The following is a 13,802-nucleotide window of genomic DNA, read 5'->3' as shown; positions in this document are numbered from 1 at the left end:
ATTTACTACTTTCACCAAAAATGTAATGCACCTGTGCTTATGGTAATATTTTAAAAAATCAACTAAAATCTAAAGATGTCTGTACTGCCAATCTACTTTCTCTTCTGGCGAAACAAATTGATTAGTAAACTCAGTTTGCATTTTCTTGACTGGTGGTGCCCATTATATGTGTTTAGGGGTTCCAATGGTACATTTGTTTTGGCCCATCGGTCTTTGTGCCGTTCTCCTTTTCGACACTGATTTTTTCGCACAGATGCACTCAACTTCTGCAGGTTTAAGATAACCTTTCACGAAGTGACAAATTCGGCAAGTAGTTGCAGAAAGATGTAAGAGCGGAATGTGTGCTGATTTGAAACTGAATGTCGAACCTGGAATTGAACCTCGAAACCCAGTCTGACTCCCGGTTTTAATATGACAGGAAGTTTCATGCAAGTGACTGTTTCCGCTAACTTGTGAACTTTTTGATGTTCCAGCGGACGTTGACGGTTGGCGAGGGAGGGGGGGTGGGGGGCAGAAGGAACAAATATGGTGGTTCCTAATATTCCACGCAATTTTATGATTGTGTGGATAATGCGCCATACCACAGCAGAAAGTTCGACAGAATGCTTAATAAATATAATTTCAGGATTACGATGTTAGAGTGATGATGCAAGACAGACAAATTAACTGCAACGACTCAGTGAAAACGCTGAACTGTTATCTAAAATAAAGGCAAACAAACCAGCCGTGAAAGTAATGTACGTCATGGATGAAATAGCTGAGAGCTGAAGCCACAAAGTAGTGCGTATAGTACCCTACAACTGTGATCTAAATCCATAGAATTGGTATGGGCAAAAATGAAAGACAATTTCAGGGAGAACAATGTGAACAGGGATTGTGAGAATAAGATTAAGATAATTACAGCACGCACAGAGGCAATCAAATAATAATTCTTCTCACGCTCCATACGTGAGTGGAACGGGAAGAAATCCCAATAACTGGTACAATGGGATGTACCCTCTGCCAAGCACCTCACGGTGGTTTGCCCAGTATACACTATGTGATCAAAAGTATCCGGACACCTCCAAAAACATACGTTTTTCATATTAGGTGCGTTGTGTTGCCACCTACTACCAGGTACTCCGCATTAGCCTCAGTAGGCTCTGCGGAACTCAAGACTTCGAACATGGTCATGCGATTGGGTGTCACAGGTATAGAGAGATGGTTTTATATAAAATGCAATTAAATTCACTGAAACAGTAACAAAAATGGCTAGCCTGCAATGAAATGATATAAATAAGGTGACAGATAATTGCGGTCATAAATTACAGCATTCATAGAATGGGGACTAATATTCAGTCTTCAGCAGCAGCACACATTTAGCACCTTCATTGTCACCTTCAACTGGTGGTAGTTCAGCTAGCACATTTTCTTCTTCTGCAGCCTGAGGTTTCCCATCATCATTTCACAGCCCCAAATTAATCATTCGGTAAATCCTTGATGTGTGTTCCTAAAGGTGGACAGAAGAGCAGTCCCGAACAGCAACATAGCAAAGTCCTCCACTGCCGTGATATTTTTGTCTGTTTCGGTCTTCTTAACGCATCCTTGGGGAGTTCAAGATCTTTCTTTATGACGGACACCAGATATTTCCCGTCATATTCTTATATCTGCTGTTGTTGTGGTCTTCAGTCCTGGTTTGATGCAGCTCTCCATGCTACTCTATCCTGTGCAAGCTTCTTCATCTCCCAGTACTTACTGCAACCTACATCCTTCTGAATCTGCTTAGTGTATTCATCTCTAGGTCTCCCTCTACAATTTTTACCCTCCACGCTGGCCCCCAATACTAAATTGGTGATCCCTTGATGCCTCAGAACATGTCCTACCAATATCTGCTACACTACTGTTTTATTTTTCATGTATGACTTGCCGGTGACGTTAGGGTCGGGAAAGCGCCGCAGAAGCAGTGGGGCCTCTCCACTGCACAGCTAGTGCTTCGTGGCCCCAACCATCCCCTCACCACGAGGAATCCACATATTCCCAACAAGTACCCATTCTGTTGAAGGCAATTCGCAGCATGTTACCAAATCTCTTATTGTGATTCTGATACTTAAGTGTTTTCACTAATTAATTTTCCATATACATCTTGTATTCAATATGTTCATCGCTCCCAATATTGCTAAAAACGTAACTTGCATATTTTCCCATTAACTAAATCACTGCATAAACCAAATATCACCGTTAGACCAACATATAATTAAGGTGACCGTAGCTTTTTGACTATTCATCTAATAGTGTGTTGCTAAGCAAGAAATCAGATGAATGTTTAACCTCTCCTCGACGGCGGGGTTATTGTAGCTGGAGCACACGCTTAGGTGGGAAAGATGAGGAAATGAGGAAGTAAGTCACCCGTACCTTTTAAAAGAACCGTCCCAGAATTCGCATTCAGTGATATAGGGAAATAATGGAGTTCTTAAACGTGGGTAGCCGAATGGCGACTCGAACCACCATCTCTCCAAAACATAGATCTTATCGTTGAGTCATCTGAATCGGTCATTTTATAAGTAACCGAGGGAAACCTAAATCTGGATTGCTGGAAGGGGATTGGAAATCCACTTCTTGCCAACGCGAATCCAGTGCCCAAACCACTGTGCTGCCTCGCATGTTCTGCAGTTACCCACGGCCATATGAACACTATCGCCGGTGTGCTAAGTGTTGAAACGTAGTGGCTACGGAGATGTCCTCTTCGCCTTGCTAGCATGAACCAGTTTCGATCAGTATATCATCATCATGTAATATCTTATTTGCATCAGCCTTTACGGTATCGTTCATGCCGGAGAGTAAAAATAAACAAATAAGAAATGAAATGATATTTTCAGAGGCTTTACTGATTTCCTACAGATATGATTTTATGTATACAGGGTGGTCCATTGATCGTGACCGGGCCAAATATCTCACGAAATAAGCGTCAAACGAAAAAACTACAAAGAACGAAACACGTCTAGCTTGAAGGGGGAAACCAGATGGCGCTATGGTAGGCCCGCTAGATGGCGCAGCCATAGGTGAAACGGATATCAACGGCGTTTTTTTTTAGTAGTAACCCCAATTTTTTATTACATATTCGTGTACTACGTAAAGATGTATGAATGTTTTGTTGGACCACTTTTTCGCTTTGTGACAGATAGCGTTGTAATAGTCACAAACGTATAACTACGTGGTATCACGAACATTCCGCCAGTGCGTAAGGTATTTGCATCGTGATACATTACCCGTGCTAAAATTGACCGTTTACCAATTGCGGAAAAGGTCGATATCGTGTTGATGTATGGCTGTTGTGATCAAAATGCCCAACTAGCGTCTGCTATGTATGCTGCTCGGTATCCTGGACGGCATCATCCAAGTGTCCGGACCGTTCACCGGACAGTTACGTTAGTTAAGGAAACGGGAAGTGTTCAGCCACGTGTGAAACGTCAACCACGACCCGCAACAAATGATGATGCCCAAGTAGGTGTTTTAGCTGCTGTCGCGGGTAATCCGCATATCAGTAGCAGACAATTTGCGCGAGAATCGGGAATCTGAAAAACGTCGGTGTTGAGAATGCTACATCAACATCGATTGCACCCGTACCATATTTCTATGCACCAGGAATTGCATGGCGACGACTTTGAACGTCGTGTACAGTTCTGCGAATGTGTTCGAATGTGTGTGAAGCCTTATGGGACTTAACTGCTAAGATCATCAGTCCCTAAGCTTACACACTACTTAACCTAAATTATCCTAAGGACAAACATACACACCCATGCCCGAAGGAGGACTCGAACCTCCGCCAGGACCAGCCGCACAGTCCAAGACTTCAGCGATCCAGACCGCTCGGCTAACACCGCGCGGCTACAGTTCTGCCACTGGGCACAAGAGAAATTACGGGACGATGACAGATTTTTTGTACGCGTTCTATTTAGCGACGAAGCATCATTCACCAACAGCGGTAACGTAAACCGGCAAAATACGCACTATTGGGCAAAGGAAAGTCCACGCTGGCTGCGACAAATGGAACATCAGCGACCTTGGTGGGTTAATGTATGGTGCGGCGTTATGGGAGGAAGGATAATTGGCCCCCATTTTGTCGATGGCAATCTAAATGGTGCAATGCATGCTGATTTCCTACGTAATGTTCTACCGATGTTACTACAAGATGTTTCACTGCGTAACAGAATGGCGATATACTTCCAACATGATGGATGTCCGGCACACAGCTAGCGTACGGTTGAAGCGGTATTGAATAGTATATTTCGTGACAAGTAGATTGGTCGTCGAAATACCGTACCATGGCCCGCACGTTCACCGAATCTGACGTCCCCGGATTTCTTTCTGTGGGGAAAGTTGAAGGATATTTGTAATTGTGATCCACCGACAACGCCCGACAACATGCGTCAGCGCATTGTCAATACATGTGCGAACATTACAGAAGGCGAACTACTCGCTGTTGAGAGGAAAGTCGTTGCGGTTGACGAACATCATTTTGAACATTTATTGCATTAATGTGGTTTTTACAGGCAACTCCGCCGAAACAGCATGCGTTCTCAGAAATGATAAGTTCAAATGGTTCAAATGGCTCTGAGCACTATGGGACTCAACTGCTGAGGTCATTAGTCCCCTAGAACTTAGAACTAGTTAAACCTAACTAACCTAAGGACATCACACACATCCATGCCCGAGGCAGGATTCGAACCTGCGACCGTAGCGGTCTTGCGGTTCCAGACTGCAGCGCCTTTAACCGCACGGCCACTTCGGCCGGCGATAAGTTCACAAAGGTACATGTATCACACTGGAATAACCAAAATAAAATGTTCAAACGTACCTACGTTCTGTATTTTAACTTAAAAAACCTACCTGTTACCAACTGTTCGTCTAAAATTGTGAGAATATGTTTGTGACTGTTAGTGCCATCTATCACAAAGCGAAAAAAGTGGTCCAACTAAAACATTCATATTTCTTTACGCACTACATGAATATGTAATAATAATGGGGGTTCCTATTAAAAAAAAAACAACGTTGTTGATATCCGTTTGACCTATGACAGCGCCATCTAGGGGACCAACCATAGTGACATCTGGTTTCCCCCTTCAAGCTAGACAAGTTTCGTTCTTTGTAGTTTTTTCGTTTGACGCTTAGTTCGTGAGATATTTGGCCCGGTCACGATCAATGGACAACCCTGTATATAGACTGAAGTGGCGAGTGATAATTTGTAACAAGGCTTTGGTAAAAAATTTCGCTTGCTGCTTCAGTCTATTTGCATAAAATCATATCTGTATGAGACCAGTGAAGTCTCTGAAATTGTGCCACTTTGTCCTGGGTTTCAGGCTGGACCCCCCATTTCAATGCTGAAGTTCTCTTCTACGACATGGAGAGCTTCGGCAAATCTGTTCGTGTGTAAGAGGGAATTTCAAGTAGTCTGGGGCGGCGGTGAGAATTTGGATCGAGGAGGGAGGTGTGTGAGGATAATCCGTGCGGTTATCTAAACGGCTGCGCCAAGGTGGATTATTGGCTGACGCATTTACCTATTAAGCAGGAAACCCGGGTTCGTTTTCCGGCGTTGGAACAAGTTTTCACTCGCCACTTCAGTCTATATAAATAAATAAACAACTGCCGTCATTATTAAAATGAATGAATACACTACCACAAATATGGATTACTATGGTTCAGTAAGACTGAGCATATTAATGTATTTTACTGTCAAATATTCTTAAAATACAAAATGAAAAAAGACATCCTTCGTTTCTGAAACTGTCGCCAGTATTAAAATGCATTAGTTCATGAGTAATACAGACTATATCAATACATTTTACTGGTATCTTAACGATATTAACGTATTTTACTGCTCACTGTATTAATGATTTTTAGTTTTGATCGCAATTTCAGTGACAAAGAAATTTTTAATTTATTTTTTGCCACAACAGTAAGAATCGTATCATACAGGTTGATGTAAACAATTTTACTTTACGCGATGACGCTCGGTGATAGAAACTGGTCGAGGATAAAGAGTCGTTTCGTCGGCAGCTGTTGATGGTTCAAAATTTATGACTTTTCCAGGCCATCGCTAACTGTGGAGCGAGGGATCTCAAGAACCCTTCACTCATCCATTCACCGCGTTCCGTAGGTCCTGTCAAGAAAGGAATCCTTCAGGGATGCGGAATGAATCAAGGCAGAAACATCTAGAAATATTATATATAAACTTTATTAACAATAACCTATCACTATACCAGTTAATGCTATTCATGTTTATTTTATCTGATTTTAATCGACTAAATTATTAATGAAGCAGCTACTTGGAAGAAAACTGATGCACCCTAAGTTTTACCGCATAGCTACTATTTACCTGTTATTAGTAGCTTAACATGTATTTGACTGTAAAGGTTTTCTTCCAAGAAAATATTTTTTGCAACTATAAATACTGAGTTCTGTTTTTAGTACACTATTACTTATCCCACAGGTTCATAACAAAGGTTGCTACCTGCCATATAATTAACAGAACCTTTCAGACCTTAGCCCTATACATGCAGATAATTTTTAGAAAAAATCGTTAATGTGGTATGTTTTCAATTTTTTTGGATTGTTAGGGATTGCCAATTTCTTACTGTTTGTTAGATGTGCAATTTATTCAGTATCAGACCGCCGGAGTATTTCTGGACTCAGGACAAGGAAGCAAAGCCTACATGAAAACTGTTTTGCAGCTTTATATTGTGACTGTGGAGCCCACAGTTCTTTTGAAACTGATTTTCATTATCAGTATCAAAAATTATTAAGGAGCAAATATCTGGGAAGTGAGCATAAAAATTCCAAGATCTTCAAAAAGGTGAGAGCTGGCACACCACTCTCTCACTTTGGCAATACTGTAAGTCAGATTAGTATTCATGTTATAGGTCATATTCTCGGTGTTCCCGAGAACTAAATTTGTCTGTGTGGTTTATTACTTTCTTACACGAGGAAATTGTGGGCAGAATGTTCATATACCTGCATATGTAGCCTGTAGAGAAGTTTTACGTGATGGGTCATAGTAGAGACGATGGAGATCAGGGAGAGAGATGGATTGAGGGCGCTTGATGACGCGCCCAGCGTCCTGGCTGTGCGTTAGATTATGGGAACAGCGCTCTCTGGATTGTTCCGGCAGATGGACCTCGGGCTGTGGCGCTCCTCTTTTTCCACTTAGGGTCAGACCAGAGGGCGCCGGTTCGCAAAACATTTTACCTGGGCCAGGTGACAGTCCATCACGAAAGTGACTAATTGGCGGAAAGTGGGTGGACAACTCATTTAAGATAGGCTGCAGTAATCTGGGCATTTATGCAAACACTTGGCGCCGGCCGCTGTGACTGAGCGGCTCCAGGTGCTTCAGTCCAGAACCGCGCTGCTGCTACGGTCGCAGGTACGAATCGTGCCTCGGCCATGGATGTGTGTGATGTCGTTAGGTTTAAGTAGTTCGAAGTTCTAGGGGACTTATGACCTCAGATGTTAAGTCCCATAGTGCTCAGAGCCATTTGAACCTTTTTTTTTTTTTTTTTTGCTATCGCGACGTCAAGAAACAGTTAGCCATAGTCAGAACGTACTCCGTATTACAATCATCTTAAACGAGGCAAAGGTTGTTTGAGATGAAATAGATAGACCAACATATAATTAAGGTGACCATTGCTTTTTGACCATTCATCTAATAGTGTGTTGATAAGCAAGAAATCAGATGAATCTTTAACCTCTCTTCGACGGCAGGGTCATCAGAGCTGGAGCACACTCTTAGGTTGGAAAGATGAGGAAATGAGGAAGTAAGTCGCGCGTACCTTTTAAAAGAACCGTCCCAGAATTCGCATTCAGCGATATAGGGAAATAATGGAGTTCTTAAACGTGGGTAGCCGAATGGCAACTCGAACTGCCATCTCTCCAAAACATAGATCTTATCGTTGAGTCATCTGAATCGGTCATTTTATAAGTAACCGAGGGAAACCTAAATCTGGATTGCTGGAGGGGGATTGGAAATCCACTTCTTGCCAACGCTAATCCAGTGCCCAAACCACTGTGCTGCCTCGCATGTTCTGCAGTTACCCACGGCCATATGAACACTATCGCCGGTGTGCTAAGTGTTGAAACGTAGTGGCTACGGAGATGTCCTCTTCGCCCTGTTACACGAGGGGCATTCAGTAAGTAATGCAACATACTTTTTTCTCAGCCAGTTTCCACATGTATCAAGTTCATTTTAGTTTTATCGCTTCTTTAAATATTTGAGAACAGACATATTTATTTGCCAGCATGAACCAGTTTCGATCAGCATATCATCATCAAGTAATATTTTATTTGCATCAGCCTTTACGGCATTGTTCATGCCGGGGAGTAAAAATAAACAAATAAGAAATGAAATGACATTTTCAGAGGCTTTAGTGGTTTCCTACAGATATGATTTTATGTATACGGGGTGGTCCATTGATCGTGACCGGGCCAAATATCTCACGAAATAAGCGTCAAACGAAAGAACTACAAAGAACGAAGCTCGTCTAGCTTGAAGGGGGAAACCAGATGGCGCTATGGTTGGCCCGCCAGGTGGCGCAGCCATAGGTCAAACGGATATCAACTACGTATTTTTAAATAGGAACCCCCAATTTTTTATTACATATTCGTGTAGTACGTAAAGAAATATGAATTTTTTGTTGGACCACTTTTTTCGCTTTGTGACAGATGGCGCTGTAATAGTCACAAACGCATAAGTACGTGGTATCACGTAACATCTGACGTCCACGGATTTCTTTCTGTGGGGAAAGTTGAAGGACATTTGCTATCGTGATCCACCGACAACGCCTGACAACATGCGTCAGCGCATTGTCAATGCATGTACGAACATTACAGAAGGCGAACTAGTCGCTGTTGAGAGGCATGTCGTTACACGTATTGCCAAATGCAAATGCGGTATTTGCTTCGTGATACATTACCCGTGTTAAAATTGACCGTTTACCAATTGCGGAAAAGGTCGATATCGTGTTGATGTATGGCTGTTGTGATCAAAATGTCCAACGGGCGTGTGCTATGTATGCTGCTCGGTATCCTGGACGACATCATCCAAGTGTCCGGACCATTCGCCGGATAGTTACGTTATTTACGAAAACAGGAAGTGTACAGCCACGTGTGAAACGTCAACCACGACCTGCAACATATGATGATGCCCAAGTAGGTGTTCTAGCTGCTATTGCGGCTAATCCGCATATCAGTAGCAGACAATTTGCGCGAGAATCGAGAATCTGAAAAACGTCGGTGTTGAGAATGCTACATCAACATCGATTGCACCCGTACCATATTTCTATGCACCAGGAATTGCATGGCGACGACTTTGAACGTCGTGTATAGTTCTGCCACTGGACACAAGAGAAATTACGGGACGATGACAGATTTTTTGCACGCGTTCTATTTAGCGACGAAGCATCATTCATCAACAGCGGTAACGTAAACCGGCATAACGGAAAATCCACAATGGCTGCGACAAGTGGAACATCAGCGACCTTGGCGGGTTAATGTATGGTGCGGCATTATGGGAGGAAGGATGATTGGCCACCATTTTACCGATGGCAATTTAATGGTGCAATGTATGCTGGTTTTCTACGTAATGTTCTACCGATGTTACTACAAGATGTTTCACTGCATGACAGAATGGCGATGTACTTCCATTATGATGCAGGTCTGGCACATAGCTCGCGTGCGGTAAAAGCGGTATTGAATAGCATATTTCATGACAAGTAGATTGGTCGTCGAAGCACCATACCATGGCCCGCACGTTCACCGAATCTGACGTCCCCGAATTTCTTTCTGTGGGGAAAGTTGAAGGACATTTGCTATCGTGATCCACCGACAACGCCTGGCAACATGCGTCAGCGCATTGTCAATGCATGTGCGAACATTACGGAAGGCGAACTACTCGCTGTTGAGAGGAATGTCGTTACACGTATTGCCAAATGCATTGAGGTTGACGGACATCGTTTTGAGCATTTATTGCATTAATGTGGTATTTACAGGTAATTCCGCTGTAACAGCATGCGTTCTCAGAACTGATAAGCTCACAAAGGTACATGTATCACATTGGAACAACCGAAATAAAATGTTCAAACGTACCTACGTTCTGTATTTTAACTTAGAAAACCTACCTGTTACCAACTGTTCGTCTAAAATTGTGACTATTACAGTGCCATCTATCACAAAGCGAAAGAAGTGGTCCAACTAAAACATTCGTATTTCTTTACGCACTACACGAATATGTAATATAAAATGGGGGTTCCTATTAAAAAAAACGCTGTTGATATCCGTTTGACCTATGACAGCGCCATCTAGCGGGCCAACCCTAGTGACATCTGGTTTCCCCCTTCAAGCTAGACAAGTTTCGTTCTTTGTAGTTTTTTCGTTTGACGCTTATTTCGTGAGATATTTGGCCCGGTATGATCAATGGACCACCCTGTATATGGACTGACGTCGCGAGTGATAATTTGTAACAAGGCTTTGGTAAAAAATTTCGCTCGCTGCTTCAGTCTATATGCATAAAATCATATATGCATGAGACCAGTGAAGTCTCTGAAATTGTGCCACTTTGTCCTGGGTTTCAGGCTGGACCCCCCATTTCAATGCTGAAGTTCTCTTCTACGACATGGAGAGCTTCGGCAAATCTGTTCGTGTGTAAGAGGGAATTTCAAGTAGTCTGGGGCGGCAGTGAGAATTTGAATCGAGGAGGGAGGCGTGTGAGGATAATCCGTGCGGTTATCTAAACGGCTGTGCCAAGGTGGATTACTGGCTGACGCACTTACCTATTAAGCAGGAAACCCGGGTTCGTTTTCCGGCGTTGGAACCAATTTTCACTCGCCACTTCAGTCTATATAAATAAGTGAATAAATAAACAAGTGTGGTCAATATTAAAATGAATGAATACACTACCACAAATATGGATTGCTATGGTTAAGTAAGGCTGAGCATATTAATGCATTTTACTGCCAAATATTCTTAAAATTAAAAACGGAAAAGACATCCTTTGTTTCTGAAACTGTCGCCAGTATTAAAATGCATTAGTTCATGAGTAATACAGACTATATCAATACATTTTACTGGTATCTTAATGATATTAACGTATTTTACTGCTGACTGTATTAATGCTTTTTAGTTTTGATCGCATTTTCAGTGACGAAGAAATTTTTAATTTATTTTTTGCCACAACAGTAAGAATGGTATCATACAGGTTGATGTTAACAATTTTACGTTACGCGATGACGCTCGGTGATCGAAACTGGTCGAGGATAAAGAGTCGTTTCGTCGGTAGCTGTTGATGATTCTTAATTTATGACTTTTTCAAGCATTCACTAGCTGTGGAGCATACTTCTTTGAAAGCGTAGCAACAGCAGTAGGAGAGGGATCTCAAGAACCCTTCACTCATCCATTCACCGTGTTCCGTAGGTCCTGTCAAGAAAGGAATCCTTCAGGGATGCGGAATGAGTCAAGGCAGAAACATCTAGAAATATTATATATAAACTTTATTAACAATAACCTATCACTATACCAATTAATGCTATTCATGCTTATTTTATCTGATTTTAATCGACTAAATTATTAATTAAGCAGCTACGTAGAAGAAAACTGATGCACCCTCAGTTTTACCGCATAGGTACTATTTACCTGTTAACATGAATTTGACTGTAAAGGTTTTGTTCCCAAGAAAATATTTTTTGCAACTATAAATACTGAGTCCTATTTTTAGTACACTGTTACTTATCACACAAGCTCATAACAAAGGTTGCTACCTGCCATATAATTAACAGAACCTTTCAATCCTTTACCCTACATATGCAGATAATTTTTAGAAAAATTCGTTAATGTGGTATGTTTTCAATTTTTTTTGGATTGTTAGAGATTATCAATTTCTTGCTGTTTGTTAGATGGGAATTTATTTCGTATCCGACCGCCGGAGTAGTTATGGACTCAGGACAAGGAAGGAAAGCCTACATGAAAATTATTTTGGAACTATATATTGTGACTGTGGAACCCACAGTACATTTGAAACTAATTTATATTATCAGTATGAAAAAAGTCAGATTAGTATTCATGTTATAGGTCATGTTCTCGGTATTCCCAAGAACTAGATTTGTCTGTGTGGTTTATGACTTTAATACGCTAGGAAATTGTGCGCAGAATATTCATATAACTGCATATGTAGCCTGTAGAGAACTTTTACCTGATGGGCCATAGTAGAGACGATGGAGAACAGGGAGAGAGATGGATTGTGGACGCTTGATGATATGTCCAGCTGTAATGGTACTTGAATTACCTAACCATCACATCACCTCACCTCAACCTCTCGATACCAGCAATATTCTACTGTGTTTCTGTAAAGTAGTTAACATATTTCTGAGACAACATTCAGATTTGATTTCATTAATGTAGAGGTACTTTGATACATCGATATGTTTATATTGCAACGATATTATTCTTATGTGTATTCTTTCTTTTGTCACTGTGATCTTTTACGTACTTCTAGCTCTGATTTTTGGGCGCGTAGTGGTTATTAGAGAGTCAAGTCTTGGTCGTCATGTTGAAAAGACGCAAATTGTAGTCAGTTTATAACATGCGAACTTTAACAGTGAGGAAGATATTTTTCAAGTATGTTTTATATTGTGAAGTGATGTTTTGTGAGTTACGTGATATTGCAACAAAAGTAATAAAAAAGAAGTGTAAGTTAAATTCGGAGTGCTGATTACTTTTTTACATCACCATTGTGCTAACTTGCAAAAGTTTATTTTTCAAGAATGGTTCATGAAACACATCTATGAAACTTTTGAATATCGCAGAATAACACCTAGGCCTCTTTGCATCCGAGCTTGGAATCATCACTACCTAGATTTTTGACGATTGAGCCATGAGTTCACAACGAGACCAGCGTGGGAAACACGAAAAGATGAATGCCTAGTTTATCCATTATTTCATGAAATGACTTTTATAACTGTGCTCTAATGACATCTGCCACATAGTAAAACTTTGTTGTTGCCCGAAAATGCAACATTTAGCAGCGTGAGCAACACTACAAATCATAATTAATTTTTGACATTTATTGTGGTTGGGTTGTTAGACCAGCCTCCTGGCTCTGCGAGAAATTATGGGAACACCGCTCTCTAGATTGTACCTGCAGATGGACCTCGGGCTGTGGCGCTCCTCGTTCTCCACTTAGGGTCAGACCAGAGGGCGCCAGTTAGCAAAACATTTTACCTGGGCCAGGCGACAGTCCATCACGAAAGTGACCAATTGGCGGAAAGTGGGCGTACAAGTCATTTAAGATAGACTGCAGTAATCTGGGCTTTTATGCAAACGCTTGGCGCCGGCCGTTGTGACTGAGCGGTTATAGGTGCTTCAGTCCAGAAACGCGCTGCTGCTACAGTCGCAGGTTCGAATCCTGCCTCGGGCATGGATGCGTGTGATGTCCTTAGGTTAGTTAGGTTTAAGTAGTTCTACGTCTGGGGGTTCTTTTAGCGAGCGGCAAAAACACATAGTACATGGGCACGACTGTCTGGGAAACTTAAGAGCCTTCTTTCTTTCAGAAATTGGAAATGGTCAGCCTGGAAAGATCAGACCTCTCCATAAATGAGGGACTGTGGTCCCGTTTAGGTAGACTTTTTTGCCGAAACATGGCCATGCTTACCGTGGGAACGACATCTCCCGAGTCTAAATTCTTTTACAGACAAGAGAGATTTTGAGTCACTGATTGGCTCAGGATATCAAAAGCAGAGGCTTGCTCGCGTGTGACTAGGTTCAAGTCAGTCAAAAAAATATTT

The sequence above is a fragment of the Schistocerca americana genome, chromosome 4 (genome assembly GCF_021461395.2).
Source record: "Schistocerca americana isolate TAMUIC-IGC-003095 chromosome 4, iqSchAmer2.1, whole genome shotgun sequence".
Classification (NCBI taxonomy): domain Eukaryota; kingdom Metazoa; phylum Arthropoda; class Insecta; order Orthoptera; family Acrididae; genus Schistocerca; species Schistocerca americana.
The sequence above is the reverse complement of the archived record's forward strand: the minus strand, read 5'-3'. Positions refer to the sequence as shown.